Genomic DNA, 15405 nt, shown 5'->3' with positions numbered 1-15405 from the left:
GAGCGTCCTGTGGACATAAGCGCGCGCTCAAGGATTCAAAAAAAAGGCGGCACCCAGTCGATCGGCTATTATGCAGATGTCATGAGGCGGGATTGTATAATGAGGTGATGGATGGTGGCCTGTGGAGCTGTGAAGCTGTGGGCTGGACGGAAGAGCACCCGATAAGCCCTGATGGACGCACAAGTGTCGGCAAAGCCGTTCAGTAACTTTGCCGAGCAAATAGCTCGAGCTCAAGCCCCGGCTCAGTTTCAACTCCAGCTCCAGCTACAGCTATAGCTCCATCTCCATTTACTCCGGTTGCCGAGTGCTACTGGTAATCAGGCGACACAAAAGCATTGCACAGCTCCTGCTGCAGGATAAGAGATACTGAACTCAACTCAAAGCGGTAGTAGGAGCAGCCGGTTTCGCAATAACACGCAAAACTAGCTACGACTCCTCATTCGCCCCAATCGCCTGACTCTCACCTGTGAGAGGAGTGGCTAAGCCCTGGGTCGATGGATCCGCTGGGGGATCCAACTGGTGGTGGGAAAGGAGAAGGAGGGGGGAGGCGGTAGCTGAGCGGTAGGAGCTTAAGTGTTAAGCGTTATGCACAGTGGCCAGTGCGGAGCTGAATGATACCACTCACCTAAGCCGGTGCCCAAAAACCCACTGCCCACTGCCCACAGCCCATTTCCAATCTGCTATGCCCCAACCACCTTTCTAAAGCCCAAGCCCCATTGGAGCATATGTGTGCTAGCGCATAGAGCATAGATGCAGATGCTTATACAGATACAGCCTCAGATTGAGATACAAATTCGAATAAATGCCAAACGCAACAGGAGGCAACGTTTCCAAATTATAAGCAAAAAGGGATTGGCCCGTGGGGCAACAACAACAACAACAACAACAGTGGCAGAATAAAAGCCGGTTGTTGCCAACCAGCCACACATAAACACACACACACACACACACCAACACACACACACATATACACACTCACACGCATTGGAATACATTTAGCCAGGACATCGCCAGGAGCTAAAGGCAGGTGCTGCAGGTGATGCTGATTGAGTTAAGCCACCATCATCGAGTGCACTGCAAAATGCAGAGCGTGTATCTTTGGGATACATTTAACCTGAGAGATAGTAAGCTCAACTAAACGAAATAGAATCGAGGGAAGTTACAGAAGTATATATATTTAATTACAGACATATTTATATATTACAATTTGTAAGCATTACATTAAATTAAATGAAGTATATGGTATACTCGGATATCATTCTTTATTTGTACAATGCGGAAGAAGATTTTCTGCTGCTCCAGCTTCAGTTAGTCCCTTTATCCCTCACACAAAGAGCACTACAAATTTTAAGGATTTAAATGTTGGCAGAGGTGAACGAATCGAGCTCTCGGAGCGGAGCTGCCACCACAACGCCGGGAGATGAGCCCGAGCGCCCACTTGCCACTACACACTACCCAACGGCAACGTGCAACTTGCAACTCGCAAACGGCAACGTGCAACGTCAGAGGAGCAGCTTGAAGCTCGATTCGAGCCGCTTAAGGCTCCCTGTGCGTTTTCAGTTTATAATCGAATATACATATACTACCTGTGTGCCGTGTGATTATCAAAACAGAAGTACGTATTATTCAGCAGCCACAGCAGCAGCAGCAGCAGTGGCATTGACTGTGGCAGTGGCAGGAACTGCAAGTATAAATCACCAGCATTAACTTTGAGCGCTTTTGTGCGAGTAAATATATGTGGTGGGAGGGGGATTGGGAGTATCTATTAATACACAAGTGGGATTATGCTGGGAGCGCATTTGTAATTAGTCAAGGACCAGGCCTGGCCAAAGGGGTTCGATTATGAATATTATAAGATTCGGTAATTTTCCATTTTGGCCCGAACAGAACAGCTGCAATTGGGATTTGCCATAAGCCCTCCGCTCGAAGGACATACATGCTTTCTTAAGATCCTTTTGCCGCACAGGCCGTACTGGCATCCCAATATACTCGAAACGAATGCCAGAGTCAGAGTGCCAATTAATGCCGCTGCTAAACCGTTTATTTCCTGTCACTTCATATTGAATTTCACCCACTCTGTGGCACACATTCAATATTCCACTTTAACTCTATTTTCACATAGACATGCGCACACATACATAACATAACATAAAGGGTATTAGGGGAATTAGGAAAATCAGCAGGCGAGCGAGAGCAACTAATGCGAATGCAACTGGGCGTCTCATAATCCACAAGCGAAAACAAAATCATCATCATCATCGTGAAAAGGAGCAGGAGTAGGAGCAGTAGCAGGAACAGGAGCAAAAGCAGGAGCCACCACCACCCAAGGACATTAGGCGAAAGCATCAAGTTTGCGACTTATCCTGCGACCTAAGCCTCCTGAACCCGGTGAACGAACATTCAGCCGAAAAAGGGTAGAGAACGTATAGCCCTCCTTCTCCTTCTCCGACTCTCTCTCTCTCTCCCCCTCTCTCTCTATCCGCATGTTGCCATCTCTTTCGTCTGCCTGCTTTGCATGCAAACTTGGCGCCAAAAACTTTCGAGTTTCAGCCCGAGTTGCTTGAGCCGAGGGCACGACATTATTTGGGAATCCCTTATCCCTTTATCTGGCTTTAGCCCTAATCCCATCAGACACAAATGAAGAGAAGTTTCACGTTTCGAGTTTCCAGCTCCTTAAGCTTTTGTTTTTGTTCCTGTATTCCCAGCTCTCAGTTCCCAGTGTTCAGTTCTCAGCTCGTTGTCCTTGCCATTGCCTTTGCTTTTGCTTTTGAAGTGCTTTGGCAATGGCAACGACGTCGGGATTAGGCCGCCAGCTAATGCGTCCTTGTGCCCGTGTCTGTGTCTGTGTCTGTGTCTGTGCCTCTGTCTGTGTGTGCGTGTCCTTTCGTCTGCACCGGTATGCGTGAGCGACTCTCTGAGTGTGTGTCTGTGTGTGTGTGTGTGTGTGTGTTTATGAGCCAGGTGGGTTAGACGGCGGCCCAGACAGTTGCCAGTTTTGGGAGCGAGTCGAGGTCGAGTCTTTGGGGATGCTAATCCCAATACGACTGGCAATCCTGCCAAACTGCAGGCAGACAACTCACGACCTCGCTTGCCGCACTTCCAAACTCCAGGCGATACACTGCGAGAAACAGTAAGGCGCAGATATGCAGATGAGTCAGTGCAACTAAAATTGGATCTGAATGAAAGAAGATTGCATTCTTAAATAAATACTTTCTAAAATCAGATGCTAAAAGTTTTGAACACTTTATTTAAACACATATAGGTAGCAAATTTCTTTCGGTGTGCTGGCAGGTCTTATTGATCGCGCAGGGGATTATCCAGGGCGCTGGCATATTGGCATATTGGCAGCCTGGCAGTCGGGCAGGCGATTGTCCATTTTCAATTTGTGCTCCACCAGCGATTCGGAATGGGGTAAGGCCCACGTCCAAATGGAAGGGACCTTGGTTTGGGGTATGAGTATGGATGTGGATGTGGGTGGGGATGTGGGGGTCGGGATGGGCCTGTAATCCGTTCGAATGCCCGACCAGTGCTGCCTACAAGTGCGGATACATCTATATTCATGCATATATATGTGCACTGAGCACATTGTTGTTGCTGTTATTGTTGTTGTTTAAAGCCAGTGGCTGTCTGGTGCTTTGTTGTTTTAGCCTCCATATGAATCATACGCAACGTAATCCCAATTCGTTTAAGTCACTGACAATCCATGGATGCCCAGGCGATGCCGCAACGCATCCACACGGATAGCACACACACACACACACTCGCACTGTCCAATGCCAAATCGTATCCACTCCTCCCCCCCCACACACACACCCCCCCGCGACCATTCAACCGCCCGTTTTCGTTGGGTCGAGCATATTTTCGCAATAAAGTAGATCCCGCATTAATCCCAACGATTTTGTGCTCTGGGCATTGCGTGTGCTTTATTTGTCCGTGTATTGGTGCCAGCCACGTCACTGTGTAAGTGTATCCGTGTGCGTTCGCCCGTTTATGTCTGCATCTGTGTGTGTGCGTGAGTGTGTGTGCCTGTGTGTCTGTGTTAATCCTTAAACCGGCAGAGCTAAAGCTGCCCGCGTTGACGTCGCTGCCAACTGCAACCGAAAAAGGCCCAAAAGCATGCCATGAGTTGGAGTTTTCGAAGGGCGTGCGGTGGTTTTTGGCCGGGAGGGTGGCGGGTGGGGGTGTGGTGGCAGTTGGGGGCCCCACGCAGTGACAGCCCAACCTCCCCTTTCGTCGCCCGCCGCCCTCTGAGACTCAGAGACTCGGTTTGCGGATGAGTCGATGGCGACGGCTGCTGCTGCTGCTGCTGTTGGGAGATTAACTTTTTTCCATGCAAACAGTGGCGGTGTGGCGGGGGTTTAGGGGGGATCCGAACGGCCGGGGCGGCGGCGGCGGGCTGAGGTGGGGTGGGAGGTGTGTATCGGCTATGGGGGCTGGGATTTTGCGTTTGCGTTTGCTTTTGGTGGCCGTGTGGGCGAGGGATTTAATTTCGTGCGGGATTATTATTTCGGATTTAACTCTTCGTTTTATGGATCGCTTGGCATTATAATGAACAGCGGCGTCGCCGGATGCTCATGGGCACATAAGGGGGGTCGGGTCATCTGAGATATAAGTACATTTGAAAAAACATCCATATTTTAATGGATTATTTTTTAGAAACATTTTATAATTTTTCTAGTTCATATGTACTAGAGATACTAGATGCTGTAGCAGATAATTTAATATCATTAAAATATTTGTATCCCAAACAGCGATCTTATCGAAATACATTGTGGTAACATTGTAGATCCAGGTTTTGTAATGCACTACATATTCGCCAGCATTATAATCCACCCCCCATCCAGCATGCATCGTACTTATCCCAAATGCTGGGCACCTTTATTCGAGGTTAGCACGCCACTGCTCTATAACCCGCTTTGGCATTATAAACTCCGGTGTATTTTTATAACCAAACCTTAGCAATCGCCTGCGACAGCTTCAGCTTCAGCTTCAGCCTCAGCGTTCGGCGACGGGAAACTGTGAACCCGAATCCATTATAGCTTAAGCTGCTGCCAACACCAACACCAACACCAATGCTCACATACAGAGCCACACACACGTACAGCTGGGGCATTATCCCAAAACGAAATGACATCCCTTGGAAATTAATCCTTAATTCCATTCATTTCGTATAATCCCAGAGATATACTTTGATAAGCGTAATGCGGGGCCAGGGCTTAACGGCAGAGCGAGCGAGATGGGGCGAAGCGTCGAGAGCGAGAGGGTGTCCCTGTGTGCCTGTGTGAGTGGCGATAGAGAGAGAGTGGCAGAGAGAGAGAGAGTGAGAGAGCGCCCAGAGCCACATGTTGCTATCCATTTGTGTGCGTGTATCCCCTGCTTGCATCTGTATCTGTGCCTTTGCCCCCGTATCTGCGTCTGTATGTGTTTGCCTGCTTGTGTGTGTGGGCCAGAACTCTCGACTCTCGCAGCTGAGTTTTCGGTTTCCGCTTCAGTATCGTGCCAAACATGCTGGAAGAAGGTTGGTGTAACTGCTTTTCGCTGTGCCCAGTGTTTTCTGTGTGTTTTCGTTCCGTTCGCGCCGGTTATTGGTGTTTGCAGTTTGTTGTTTATGTTTAATGGCCTGGCCAGCAATTGGATTATGTTTGAGACTGTGGATTATGAACCTGACTCTGTCTGTGTGTGTGTGTGATTGTCTCAGCCTAAAATTATGAATCTAGCCCGGTGAATTGTCCTGTGACCTGTGAGTGAGTGACCTGTGTGTGGAAAGTGGGAGCTCAGGAACTGAAAGACTGAGAAACTGAGAAACTGAAGAAGTGGGGAACTGAAGAATTGAGGAAGTGGGGAACTTACACCGGGGACAAGGACACTTGCACACACAATAGATCCCGCCATCGAGTTGAGTTCCTCTTTTAACACCCTGACAGCTGGGTGCTCGTGTGTTTTGAGTCTGCAGACCAGATTTGCCACACCACTGTCAAGTCGCATTTGTCAACAAAGGCTACTGGCGCACACACACACACACACATAAGTACACCAGTACACCAGTACAACAGTACACTGGCAAACAACACACAGCAAACAAACACACAAAGCGCTCAAATGAACTTAAAAAGCAGAGCGAAAGCTTTTAAATCTGTTGCTTTCGTGCAGGCTAATCCCTATGAAGTTCACTAGATTTTGCTTTGTTGCTGTTGTTGTTCCAGTTCAACAGTGGCAGACACCAGCTCACCAATACACACAAGCACTCCCACACAGATACACTCACTCACACACACAAATGCGAAGTAAAGCTGGCAAGGAAGAGCTGCCAACAAGAGCAACAACAATGCACGGCGCGCTTTGGCACTTAAACCGAACTGAGCCGTCGGGCAGAGCTCATCCTCATCCCCATCCCCATCCCCATCCTCATTCCCTTCATCATCCTCCCAGTGCCCAGGGGAGCAAGTTGGAGCTGGGCAAGCCCCCCACATCCCATCCGCCCACTGACCTAAGCCACGCTCTGCCAACCGCCCATTGCCAATCCCCCACCGCCCAACACCCGCAAAAATAAAAGCCAGAGCAAAAACAAACAAGCAGCGAGGCTGTGAAAATAAAATAAAGCCCCAGAGAAGGATAACCGAGAAGGGGACTTGAGCTGGGGGTCTAGTCGGGATCATCCATGTACGTGGGTACTACTAGTCTTAGTCAGAGTTCTACTCCCATGTATCTCAGTATTGTGATTGATCCCAACGAGTTGTGAGTTCTATTTAGTCTAACTAAAAGATTTCTCAACTTGTTGGAGAAAAGAGGTACTTATCTTGATTCGTAGAGTTAAAGTGAAATGTTAGATCATTATAATACAACGCGTAATCGGTTTCCCATCTGAAACCCATCTGACGTTGCTAAGCAAAATCGGATTAGCATTCGCCGCCTTTCAAAGTGCGTACTCAAGTATAGTTCCGCTTAGATTTCGATCTGCAAGTCCTTTCCTCGTTGAATCCGCTCTTGGAAATATCCGAGCATATGAGTTGGGCAACTACAACCCCAGCCGAAAGCTTTGCCACTGCAAATCAGAGATTAGGCGCTCGGGGTCTACTCATTACAATGGTAGTATGATAGTACTCGGTGGCCATTTGATTACCCATTCCGTGGATGTGGACTACTCCGTCATGGCAGATTATATAACCAGGAGTGACTGCTCGTGCGTGCTCGCTGGTGATTTGGTAACGTGGTTTTGCTCATTATGCCCAAAATGCGAATTCCGTCTCGGATTAAAATAAACTCGCCGACTTCATCCCTTCAGCCCTTCCTCCCTGGATTCCCGCCCAGCACTCACTACGGGTAGTTCTACCCCAAACCGCTTAGAGATTATGGCGAACTTTTGACTAATTTGATTATCTGATTTGGTATTCATAGTCATATGACCCCTAACCCTTTAAATTGGCTAACTGCTGCATTTTTTTGCTTTGCTACTGTCACTGGCTCCACAGGCGGTTGGGTGTCTCATATACATACCTATGTGTGTGTGTCTGGAATCCCCAAAGATTTAGCTGTAAAAGCCCCACGGCATTGCTCCCACATTCGAGTGCTCATGCATATGGCATATGCAGTGTATGAAGTGTGGAGCTGGAAAAAAATCAACTCGAATGCCGCTGGCATTGGGTGAAATCGCAAAAAATTAGCAGTTAATCCCCTTAAATTGAATGCCGCAGATGGTGTTGCCATTGTCGTTGCTGTTTTGCTTCTGTTTGCTGTTTGGTTAGTTCACATGGCTGATAAAGGCCAAAAGGAACAGAAACAGAAACAGAAACGGCAACTGAAACTGAAACTAAACTGAATCACAAAAGTTAACTGGGCATTTGGACATCGCATAGATTGTTAGGCGAAAAGCCAACAAACAAGTGTGTGTGTGTGTGCTGGTTTCGTGGCTCGTGTTTGCGGCAATTAGTCGGAGTTGCCACATAATACGCGCGGCTAAATGTTTAAGATTTTAAGTTGCAAGAGGATGGGGCACCGTTCTCGGACCTAAGCCCGTCGGTATAGTATGTGTTACTATGTTTGCGGTTTGGCTTTTGTGGCCGAGGCTTAGGGGCCCTCCAGCCCTCCAGCCCTCCACTTAATCCGCAACTAGTGAGGAAATCTGTTGAGAAATTTAACCTAATCCCGGCCAGAGTTCAGGGATCCCTGGCAGCGGATCCGACAAAAGGCTGCAAAATAATAAGGGGACGCGAAGGAGCTGCGACTTATAATGGCACTGCGTAAATCCCCTTCAAATTAAGCTCCTTGCCAGGCTCGCGTATCGACGTCTCGCACCCTTCATCCCAACTCCCATTGCCCTCCGCATCGCAATCCCACTCCCCATCCCCATCTCCACTCCCATTCCGATTGCGATTCCGAGGCGAGGTTACGCTTAATGCAAATACAATGCTACGCGCTCACCGCAGCCGGATCAAATTTCATCCTCCTCTGAGGGCGACCCCCTTGGATCCCCTTCGGATCCCCTTTGGAGCCCCGCGTCCCTCGGCCAGACAAAGCCCAAATGCCAAAATACCAATGCGATATGGCGACATCGTCGACATCCTTTCTGCTTCCTCCTCCTGAGTAGGACATCGTCGACGTCTGTGGGCCACTAATAAACCCGAGCCGTTCCCAAAACCCCCCCTCCCACTCCCCCTCTGTAAAGCCGCTCATCTGGCGGCTCCTTCGGCCCGCCCCCCTCCGCCACCAGTTTGCAGTTCATTGGCAGCGGATTAAGCCGGCGCGCATTCGCAGAGGCAGCAAATACAAAAGACGCTTTTGCCATTGGATCGATTTAAAATACTTCAGCGGCACGGAAAATACGAGTAAGCGGGACAGGGAAGAAAAATCAGTTGTGGGTATTAATAAGCGCTGAAGGGGGCAGCGGGAGGGGCGGAGGCGGAGGCGGAAGGGTAATATGCATAAGCACCATTAACTTGTACTTAAAACTGTGGCAGGTGGTTGAGCCGAGGAGCGGACCATTCGAAACAAGGGGGTCGCTACCGCCCCCCCTCTTGCCACCTTGCCCCCGCTGCATGTAACTTAATTCGCCGTGTGGCTGCCAGCGTCTTCAAGCGGATTATATTAATCAATACAGTGATATATATGGCCTTTGTTCAGCCTTGCTCCTTACGGGCTCCCAACTTCCTCATCCTCCTCCTCCGCCTCCTTCTCATTTGCCTGATTCGCCAGCGAGAAGGTTTAAATCAGACAGACAGCCACTAGGCGTATACTTATTTTACTCCGCCTTAAGAGCTACTTTCTCCGCAGAGTGGAGGTCTTACTGAATTCATTTAAATCAATGTTGAGGCTGTGCAATGTTTAAATAAGAGTATTGATTGTATTAACAAGGGCAAGCAATTAAAATTTGAGGTGCCATATCTTAACAAAAACTTTAACATTGCATATTACCTTTAAATTTGTTGTGTAAATCAAAATGCGCACAACTTATCTTTGACTTAAAGCAAAACTCATCATTATTAAAAAAATAAAATATAATGGGTATCAGATAGCCGTAAGAGGGTTTCTCGGTTCGCAGTCGCTTCGAGTTCTTTTGCCCGCTTTAATTGAATCAATGGCACAGATCGCATGTTGTGCTCCTTCGCCTCCGCCGACCAGAGACTTTGTTTGGCTTTAAGCAGGAAGATTTAAACGTAATGCTAGCCGATTCCCTTAGCATATTTATGCATTTATGTGCATACATACATACATGCAGTATATACATATATTATATATACATACACGAGCATGCCTATAATTCAGTCACACAGTCAAAGCGTCTTAAGCGCTAAGTAGAAGCAACGTAAATAAGTAATATTGATAACTAAAGTGATTAAGGTTGCCTTTGGGTCGGCTGCAGTTGCACTTCCCCTCACCTCGCCCCTGTGTGTATGTGGCTGTGTGGCTTTGTCTTTGGAACTGTCTGCTGGAACTCACGTATGGATCCCACAGCCGAGTGGGTGGCCCACTTGGTCAATTCGGAGTGGCTAAAACAAACGCAGTCTGAGCAGGTTTATGTGGAGGAAGCATGAGCGATTTCTTGGTTGCCATTTTGGCTTGGCCCTTTTTTTTACCCCCTTCCCATCCAGCTGCGCCAGTGATTATGTTTGGTTCAACTGGTTTCTGGTTGATTTTTGGACATACAACCCCGAGAAGGAAGGTGAAGGGAAACCCCTTTGGAGTTCTATCTCGGCAGTGCTTGTTTGCAGACATTATCGACATTTAAATCCCTTATTTGTGGCTGCTGCCTGCACGTCCTTTTCCCGGGCACTTGATAGATATTGATAGGCACTTGACAAATTGAAAATCCTTTTGTGGCGAGCGGTTGTCCTTGTGTGTGCACGCATGGCCTTATCCTGCAGTTCATAATTTTAATCCGGTTCCACAAAAATGTCTGCTTATTTGCATCGCCGAGCTGTTGAGCTGTCGAGTCCTTGAGCTCTCGACATTCTTTGCGCCTTAATTATTCACTTCTTGGACTCGTTTTAATCCCACTGCCATCAATTTGGCATTGCTCTGTTCGATTGCATAACTTCGCATTGGTTTCGCCCGAGAGTCGAGAGTCATTTGGCCGAAAAATACACATTATAATCCTTTTGTAAGGATTTGTCCCTGGCACATGGCTTCGCCAACTCAACTCAAACCAAAAGCAACCCAAACCAAGCGCAGCCCAACCCCCTGTGCATTCAATTATCGTTTGGCCTCGCAGTTGGCCATTGTCTCAGGGTCCCTGTCCGCAAATTCGCAAAACTAATGAAGTGCTGCAGCTCCTTGAGCAGCCTGCTAATGCCACTAGAGTCCTTTTTCCTTACTCTCCTCCCTGGACTCCTGGACTCTTGAACTCTTCAGCCACTTGGCCGCATGTATAAGCATGTTTTCTGGTTTGCTTCACAGACAAAGCTTAGAACCACTTAAGAAAATCCATTCACAACCTGAAACTAACTAGAGTCCTGGCCATCCTTCCGTCGGGGGTATATGTATGCGTGTGTGTGAGTGTCCTGCAAAGATTTTCGAACGCTTCGTCTGAGGTTTGGCCCCTGTCGTTTTTGCCGGCAAAAGAAAGCTCACCTGATGATGGTCCCAAATCAACATATGAAGCAAACAACAAAAAGGATTAAGTCCAAGACACACACACACATCTATAGAGACACAGGCACACACACATGTCCCTTTTGCATAGTTTTACATGTCTAAGGACAAAAAATGAATTTATTGCGCAACAAAAACACAGAACTTGAGACAATTCCAAAGCCTAACCCGAGAGGCCGAGGCCAATTTAGCAGCTGAGATGGGCCAAAAAAGTGGGGGTTTGAGCAAAGGATTCAAATAAATTACCGCTACGGGCCATACTTATTTCATTAGGATTATTTTTGACTAACATTTACGGCTCCCCCACCGACCGACCATGTCCTTTGTGAAATATTCGGAGGAGTGTTGGGTGGCAGGAGCGTTCTGGAGTCAAAGGATTCCTGATTTCCGGTTGTATCCGACTGGGCGGATTTCGATTTCGATTGGTTCGCCGATGAGGGCGCTAAACGCGAACAGTCAGCGATAAAAAGAAAGAAAATGCCTCACGGCATTAATTATAATCCGCTTAAAAGTTTCAACATGTTTTCCCAGCCCCCCAAAAGCCCTATTCAAACACAAAAAAAAAAAACCCACGAATACAAATACAAATACTGCGGCGCAAAAAAAAGAGGCGTACAAATCTCAAAATACGCCTCTGACTCAGAGCAAAAGGCCAAGAAGCAGCGGAAGAGGGCCAACTCGAATGCAAAGTGCAGATTTTTCGCATGTGCACAAGTGGAACTCGAAGTGCCAAAGAGCATTGACTCCGATTCGGAACAGAAGTATTCCCGGGGGTGAAAGATCAGTTCAAGCGACTCGAAAGCCCTCAACTCACAGAAAGAGATTCGTAATCCTTGCAGAGGACACACAAGTTATGGGGGTTCAAGAATTGCTTAGGCTGGGATTGTTCTTTACAATTATATCCTCATCGCTCTGCATTTCTTCTAACTTTGTGTTGAGATCTACAGCTTGTAAAAACGTTTCTAATTTATGTTATATTCTTTTGTTAAATCATTCTTTGTTACACCAGTATACCCAATCTCGCTCTTCAAATATTAAGTGATCCAAACTAATTGGCAATCCAACTTCGATACGCCGGCCATGCGGCAATTTTCGGCAATTTACCACCGCTGCCCCGCATCGCTTTTCAATAGCTAATCTTCTATTTCCTAGGTATTCATTATTCCGCAAGGCAAAGGCAGTTGTTAGGCAGCTTATTTCGCTTGTGTCCTGCGTCGTCCTGCGGCGGCAGGGGAGCAAAAAACACCGGAGGCAAGACGCAAACCGATTTTCATTTTATTGTCCTGCTTAATGCGTTTGTTTTTCTTTTGCGAGTGCAGCAGGCCAGCCAGCAGAGCTGGGATGTGCTGGAAAATCGGGAAAAGCGCAGGGACTAAGGCAAGGATATGTGCAGGAAGCCAGAGGTGTGAGATGCCAGCCAAGTGAAAGGCTTTCCTTTGTGCCAGCTTGTGTGCGAGTGTGTGTGTGCTGGGGAAAGTTCTTAAGTCGCTCCGAATGCTGCTGAAGCTGTCGGAGGCATTATAAATTAAAATGCACGCATTAAAAATTCTACTAAAAAACAGTTTGCAATTAAGTAGGACTTAAGTTGAAGTGTAAATAAAAATGCACACACACACACACACATAGAATCCCTTGGGATGCTGAAAATTTGTTTTCTTGCGTGAAGTGAAGGAAAAACTTGTGGCAATTTCCTTAAGACTATTGCTTAATTTCCGGTCACTCTTCCTTGCAAATTTCGACCCACACACACACACCCACAAAAACACCCATGAACCATACACACACACACACATAATAACACACCCACACACGATGGGAAGCCTACTTAAGTCCCTTGAAATCCTTGAGATTTTTTGCACTGGTCAAGCAATGATAAGCAAATTTCCCCACAGTTCACTTGGCTTAAGACGAACCCTTTCCGTGTCCACGTGTCCGTCCGTTCTGGTTATTAAAACTTTTGGTCTGTTGAAATTTTAATTTTCCTAAATACCCAAATCACTCAAAATCATTTTAATAAGTAAATTATGAGCAGTCGGCCTATAAATAAACAATCACACAATTTATTCCATCGAAAAAGTCGAGAAAAGACTACAAATATTTGCTCGCCCAGCAAGGATACTTGAGTAATCCTTTGCAGTCACCTAAATAGCTCTGCCCGCCTAAAACTTCTGTCTGTATGTGTGCTTGTATGTGTGTGTGTGTGTGTTTGTGGGCATGTAAGGATTAAATCGTTTTGATGTGGCAAGGGCCAGGGCAATTTATAATTATTTGTTTGCGTTGGCCTGTGGTCAGCCAATTGGTCAATTTCTTAGAAGAAAGTCGAGTGGATAAAACTTTTCCTCTTCCCTTTCCGCCAGCCCGGTAATTTGGATACTTTATGCACATGAGATGTTTCTGGAAACTTTCCACAAGATTTTAAGTCCTTAAAGAGGGGGGAAAAACTGCTCCTGGCAGTTTTACCTGCCATCTTTCGTGAGCTGGGGAATTTTCCAATTTCTGTTGATTGCGATGACTGAACTTGATTATTTGTGCTGCCATCGATGCAGGTTAATAAATCTTAAGCCGCGTGGCGGTTCGCGGGAATTCGATGCGCCAACAAGGGCGGTTGGATACCGTCTTAGCCCTTAGCCCCTGGAAAAGTAGAGTTCATTTACAAATCGTTTGTCGGCTTACTGGTGGGGGGGGAAGGGGGGATCCAAGTAGTAGAAGTCGCCGGAGTTGTCTGCCTGCCGCGCCAAGATTTAATGCCCTCCAACCGTTTTGCCCTCCGCGCTTAATTCAATTTGTTTTGGCCCGCTTCGACTGTCTCGATTACTTACCATTTTTTCAGATTTTCTCCTCTACTTGCGTTACTTGCCTCCTGCCAGTGGCACTGATAATGCTAATAAGGATAAGCTCTGTCTGCCATCGTTGGCCCGGGTGACTTAAAGCTGCTGATTTCGATTCCAATTCCGATTCCGACCCGGCCAGTGGTTGTTGAAATGCCAGTTCAGATGCAACAATTAGTGGCTGCTCGGTGGTCTGGGCATCCACCCGCTAAGACCACCACACACTAAACGCAACTGCCACCCACTAAACAACGCACCACTCCCTCCTCTACACACACACTCTCACACAAATACACGCACGCATACATATGCAGGTGAACGAAATCCGCTTTTGTTTTAGCCCCATCAAATCATGGCTCCATGGATAATGGATATATTGAGTTTATAATTCGCCGGCACAGGCCGCACAACGAGTATTCATCCATGTAACCAGACCACTGCACTAATGACCAGTTCTGGGCCATCATGGCCATCATGACCATCGAGTGTACATGGTGTTTTTGGGGGCCCAAAACAATGCGTTTAGAGCAGCTGGCTAATTTAATGCTGAACAACCATTTTTTTCATAGCATGCAAATATTACGAATTTGGGCAAATATTTCGAATTGATTGAATTTAATGTGATTATTATTACACCTCGCTCCCATCATAACTTAAAGTTCTAGGTGACAAACAATGCATTATAGTTGAGTTCTTTATTCCTTTTCAACTCGGCACAGCCGACGCACCGAGCGGCTGATGTATTTATTTTTAATGCCGATGGCCCCCAATGAGGTTTTCATGGCAATTAAAAGATTTGCGTGGCCCACACACACACACACACACACACACACACACGCACGCACGCATACAAACACAACGCCGCCCACAAAAATATGGCATGGAAATCGCACGTAATTGGGCTGAACTTTCGGTTGGTCCGATTTTATGCGATTTTCCTCGATTTTCCACACCAGCCCCCCCCGCAACCCAGCGATGTTCTTTAAAACGCTTGCAGCTTCCCGTACGCGGCAAATGCCAATCGTTCGCCAATCTCTGGCTGCTTACAATTTTTATAATTGGAATAATTAATAATACCATTATGTTGGCCGGACCTGGGGCGTTAAGCCTATTTGCAGTGTGCCCATCAGCCCTTCAATTGGTCCTGGCCACGCCCACTTCCCACCTTCGGCGGCAGGCCATAATGTCTATAACTTCTATGCCCTATGCATTTGGCCATTTTATTTTTAAGCCTTCAATAATTGGTCGGGTGGCGCGGTGAGTTCGTTTTTGAGAGCGTTACCGAAAGAAAGAGCATAATTCATAATTTTGAAAAACCTGTTTTTAAAATTTCAAGTTTAGTTTGCCATTTCCCACATGGTTGAAAATGGTCGAATGGTTTGGCAATTTAAGCGGCTATGCAATAATTTATTTTAATACCATTGTGCGTGCGTGGAGGTGTGGAGCCAATCTGCATAAAATGCCCCATTTCGAATATGTTTTAATTGCTTAT

General features: G+C 47.0%; 1 protein-coding gene across 1 annotated transcript in view; it reads left to right on the top strand.

Moving 5' to 3' along the window:
* The window catches only part of LOC120445928, a 43851-nt gene that overhangs the window by 22221 nt on the left and 6225 nt on the right, over window positions 1-15405 (top strand). The gene's annotated exons all lie outside the window — the stretch shown is intronic.

Source organism: Drosophila santomea, chromosome 2R (genome assembly GCF_016746245.2).
Source record: "Drosophila santomea strain STO CAGO 1482 chromosome 2R, Prin_Dsan_1.1, whole genome shotgun sequence".
NCBI classification, from domain to species: Eukaryota; Metazoa; Arthropoda; class Insecta; order Diptera; family Drosophilidae; genus Drosophila; species Drosophila santomea.
The sequence above is the reverse complement of the archived record's forward strand: the minus strand, read 5'-3'. Positions and strand labels throughout refer to the sequence as shown.